We start from the raw sequence: 5,473 nt of genomic DNA on the forward strand, positions 1-5,473 counted from the left end.
TGGAACGCAACTTTAGGGTTATTTTCAAAGCAATTGAGAATTATTATTCTTGTAGTGATTGCTTCCTGTTCCTGTGCTGAATTAAGCTGGGACAGCAGCAGTGTGGTTGCAGGGCTTGTTTCCCCACTACCCTCCAAGAATTTAATTTACAAGCCACTGGACGATGTCCAACAGGAAATACAGTCTCACAGGGAAAATCCTCACAGCAGAAACCATCACTTCCTACAGAAGTTACTGGCTTTAAACGATAGAATGGATTCAAGTGAGATCTGGAAATGCTTCCAGGATCCCAGACAAGAGCCAATCCCTCCTTGTGCCAGGCTTTCCTGAAGCTGAACAGCCTGGTGCACCTTCCCACAGCACCCAGTGGTGGGCCAGCGCCCAGTATGAGTGGCTGGGGGACCAACCTGCAGAAGATCTTGCAGAACCAGGTGAGCTCAATCACCCCAACATTTCCTGGGTCCACTGTCATGGTTTGAGCCTGGCACAGAGCCAGTGCCCCCCATGAAACTGCCTTCACCCTGGTGTCTGCTGTGAGATGTGACCAGGAATAAGCAAAAGCATGTACTAAGTTAAGGTAGATAGATAGTGAATCTAGGGTATTGTTGTGTAGAAGTGTTTTGTAGTTCTGTTGATAATTTTAGAAAGTGTATTCTCGGAGGTGGTGAAGGGTGGAGTGTCGTGGTTTGACCAGGAAGGAGTGGGAATTCTGGGAAGCTGTGGTCAAACCAATGAAGGTTTTGGGTTTGAGACTGGCACCCGGTGTAGCCAGTGGGGTTTGGACACACCTCCGAGAATACACAGGGGTTAAAAGCAGGGCACTGCCCTTGGCACTCCCTCTTTTTGGACATCGCGGCGAGGAGGTCAGATCTCCCCCCCCGTCCAGCCCGCTGCTGCTGGGCGGGGGAGGGGCGGCCATGCGGTAGGCCCGGGGCCTGGACAGAGATGGGGTTGAGGGGCTTCGAGGATGGAAGGGTGGAAGATCCCAGAGAGTCAGCCCTCGGGCAGCGAGCCCCCCCCCCCCCCCCCCCCCCCCCCCCCAGGAGAGAGAGAGAGAGAGAGAGCCGGCCCAGGAAGAGAAAGGGGGGGGGAAAAGGGTGCAGCCCGGCCGGCCGCAGCAGCAGCACGTGTGGGAGTATCATCTCGTCCCAGGACAGACAGAGACTGAAAACTTTTAACCCTTTCTTGCATGATTGGGGCCTTGCAAAAATGCTAATCCTCCTCGAAGCTGAATAAGAAGGGAGATAGGAGATGAGATGAGACAAGGACCTGGCCCGAAGAATGTGGAGATGATTGGATGGGGAGAGATGATTTGGAGTGGCCTTTTGGCTGGACTTTTCTTGTGGCTATGGACTCAGTTGTTCCTGTGACACAGACTGCATTTTAGGGGGAGGCAGTGCCTCAAAACCAGGAAGGTTCTTCGTGAGGACCCCCCGGCCCCAGGGGGTTGGAAAAATATGGGGGGGACAGATGTCCCAAAAGCAGAGACTGTGCCTTTTTGGAGTGAGACAAGGCATCCTTGAAAGACAACCCTAAAAGCAGCTCTGGCCATGTCTCAGTGGTGAGAGCACTGGGCATGGAAGGAAAATGTCACAAGCGGCAAAAGGACTTTCCGGGCGGTGCCGAAGTGACAGAGAAGCACACGAGGTTTCAGTGTGTTTCCAGGAGAAGCCTATGGAACGAGAAGGACTCCTTTCCTCTTCATGAACTGAAGTTTGAGTATACTAAAGTGTGGGGCCAAGGCTGGGTGTTTTGGGAGAATGTATCGGATTGGGAAAGTCAGGGAGTGGGGAGGAGGAAAGTTTTTTTTGTAAGGTTTTCAATTTCTTTTTTTCCTTTTCCTTATAGTCTCTCCCTATTTTTCCTGTAGTTTAGGTAATAAAGTGTTCTTTATGTTTAAGTTGGAGCCTGTTTTGCTTATTCCTGGTCACATCTCACAGCAGACACCAGGGTGAGGCATTTTCATGGGGGGCACTGGCTCTGTGCCAGGCTCAAACCATGACAGTCCACCCACTTTGGTTTGGGGGATTTTACACATCTTAAGGTAAAAGCATGAGATACTGTTGGCCTGGTCCCAGGCTGCAATACCCATGTGAGCACAGTGTGCACGTGTTGTAGGACCAGGACTCCCACACCAAACCTTGGAGCAGTCTGAAATCGCTAAGGAGCTGCTGCGTGTCACAGAGGCACACACAAAGGGTGAAAAGTCCCCTCTTTGTCCATTTCCTCTGAAGAGAAAAAGTGAACAAGAATTGAAATTCCTGGGAGGAACTAAGTAATGCTACCTGCTGGACCATGGTTTCTTTATAAACGATAAGTCATGTCACATATGCTGGGAAACCACACTTGGGTGCCTCTGCTGACTGTGCAGGAATATGATCTTGCAGGGCTATACATAGGAAGACTGCACTGAGACCTGTTCCATTCCCAGATACTGAAAATGCAGACAGATATAGTACCATGGCTGAGAAATCAGAGGTTCAACAGCTCCACAGATGACATTGGAATTGAAAGGGATAAAAATAAAAAATACGATGTTCAGAAGATATCAGTTTACAGTGAGCTCAGGTTTCCAGCTTGCAGAGAGGTGTTTGTTTTTTAGAGAGGATGGTGTGCTGCTCCCAGCAAAGATATGTAAACATTTTCTACCAAGCCAGAATGCTCTTCCTAAAGCTCCTGTCTCATGTCTACTGAAGCACTTAGGCCTCAGCGGGTCTAAGAGCTTCAAGAATGGCCAGAAGTGAAAGAAAGTGAGTTCATAATCACATTTGTGGTGCTGGTTTTTTTTGGCTGTGTTTGCTAGGGGTTTTGTTGTTGTTGAGTTGGTTTGTTTGTTTTAATGCTATGTCTATAGAATGCACTCAGAGTGTACCCTTTCTGGAAACTCAGTGATTTGTGTTTCAGCCACTACTGATCTGGTGTAACTGGAACACCAGGAAAGAAAAATGTTCTGGGCAGTTCAACTGAACACAATCTGAGATTTAAAAAAAAGTCAAAGAAATGCTTTTGGCTTAACAAGTTTGCATCTTAAGACTACTTGACATGCTGTTAAGCTTTATGCCTCAGAGCTCTGCTGGGAAATGTTGTCAGCTTCTGAAAGGCTGGAGGTCAGAGTGGAAAGCTCCTAAGCCTTGTCTGATTAGTGTGGGGAGGAGCAGAGAGGAGGTTCAGACTTCAAGGTGCAGGAACACAAACACCTGGGATGGCGCAGAGCTCCGAGGGCTGAGCGAGCCTGTCTTGCAGAGCTCTGTGCTCAGCACACACAGGTCTGTGAGGCTCAGTGTGGCTCTGCTTGCAGCAAACCCCCCAGCCGTGCCCACACAGCCCTGGGGAGAGCTGGATGGACAACACCCACTTCCTGCACTGAGATTTGGGGGGGCACTTTGCAAGGCAATGCCAGCTGTTGGCTTTCCAAGAATGATGTTCAACAGAAGCTGCTTCTTATAGAGAGGAGCAAGTCCTGAATATCCCCAGCCACTGGAAGGCTGAGAGGAATTGGCTCTAGGTAAGTGCAATGACAGGAGCCCAGAAGCAGGGATAAACTCTGCTGGTTTGCAGTGACACTGATTTTGCAGCTGTATCTGCTGAAGCCCGGGGCCGTGCTTGGCAGAAGCGCATGCGTCTGTCGCAACCAGCAGAAGGAAATGTTACTCAGCCCCACTTCCTTAAGGGCCTGTGGCAGAGAAGCACCGTGCTCCACGAGAGGCTGCGAGGGACACAGCAAGGTATACAGATGTGCTGTGGGCAGTCCACAGGGAGCTCTCACAGCTCTGCTCACCCTCACAGCCAGCTCTGGCTCACTTTGCTGCACCCGGGGCACCTTTGCCATGCAGAGCAAGGGTTAAGTAGGCTCATCCAGCCTGGCAAGCACAAGGCTGATGCCCTCAGCTCCTGAGGGTGGTGACTGGGCAGCCCAAGGACAGAACTGTGCCAGGGAAGTGGCACATGCTGGGCTCTGACAGCCTTCCCAGGGTGCAGCTGAGAGGGAGGGTTGGACACACAGGAAGTGCAGGTTTTCATAGCTTGTGGGCTTGGCTTTCAGGTCTGCTGGAGGGTTACCTGCTTGCACTTTGTCATGCTGTAAGTTGTGTTTGTATCTTCATTCATTCATCTTTTTTCTTGTGTAAGGGAAAAGGTGACATGAGGCTGCTTTTTAAGTATAACGTTTTCTCTGTATAAAGTTATTCCTGTTAAGATATAAAAAGAAAATGCAGAGTTGCACAAGACCATGTAGCAAAATCTTCAGCAAAATGTGAAGGACACTATGTCTCTTGCTGGCAAAACATTTCTGTCTGCTTTTGAAGTGTTTCACCTCTGTTTAGTTCTAGTTGGGGTTAGTTGATTAGTGGAGAATCCCAGCATGGAGCAGAAATGCTGGAAAGTGAAAAGGAAAGAATGTCACAAGTGGACAGATTTGCAAGCTCATGTGATTAGGGCAGACTGGGAGCCCCAAGTCTCGGCAGGGGAGCTGGCAGGGCTTAGGAGGGGTTATCTGGAATGGGGATAGAGAGAAGAGAGTCGGGCAGCAGTGGAAAAAAGCTGCCTGGAAACATCATCCCACCCCACTTCCCTGCTTTCCTTTCCATTTGCCCGCTCCCCACCTCCCTCCTCAAATTCCGCTCTTCAAATCTGCCAACTTCAAATTCTTCAGCCGTGCCAATAGCAGCAGCATCATCCTGCTGTGCAGAGGGGAAAAAAAGGGACAGCCATGTCCAAAAAATCTCCTGGTAGTGCTGGATCTCTTGAATGCCCTGCAACGGGAGAGAAGAATAGTTTGGAGCATTTTTCTAGGATCAGGCCTGGCCGGTGTTGCTGCGTACACAGGCAGTGCTGGAACGAGGTCTGTCAGAAGGAGACCCGGGTTCTTCCTCACGCTTTGCTCTGGCAGTGCGGGGCTGCCACGCCTTTGTTTTGGGGACCTTTGCACTGTAAACAGCTCTGTGAGGGAGCTGCTCCTGTAATGATTTCCCCTCATTGGCCTGCTCTGAATACCCTTGATCCCTGCCAAAGTACAAAGGGCGTCAGAGCTGGATACATGATCGTTTCCAGTTTCTGTTTCGTTATCGTGTTCAGATTCTTCAGGCAGCTCAGAGCAGCTCTGTCACAGACCCTTGGAAGATCAATAGCTGGCAGCTTTTGGCTATGGATATGTGATCCATGATAGGCAATGTTGTAGAGGCAGTAAATTGGTGAGATACATTTAAAAAAGTGTTCTCTGGGTCCAAAACGGAGAGATTAAATGAAGGGTGAAGCACACCAGGAAGAAAAGTAAAATCCCATGAGTTGGAATTATTGGTGGCTATCTATTTCATTTTCTTCTCTTTGTAGGTGCTGTGTCTAGGATAGAGTGCAGAGCAGAGACTTTGCTGGTAAGTAATGATATCCCTCCTGCAAGTGAGAGCTGCTTTCTCACTCCTGTCCTCAACAGGACAGCAGGGAGAAAATAACATTCATGAGCTGAGATAAAGCCAAA

This window comes from Zonotrichia leucophrys, chromosome 1A, assembly GCF_028769735.1.
Source record: "Zonotrichia leucophrys gambelii isolate GWCS_2022_RI chromosome 1A, RI_Zleu_2.0, whole genome shotgun sequence".
NCBI classification, from domain to species: domain Eukaryota; kingdom Metazoa; phylum Chordata; class Aves; order Passeriformes; family Passerellidae; genus Zonotrichia; species Zonotrichia leucophrys.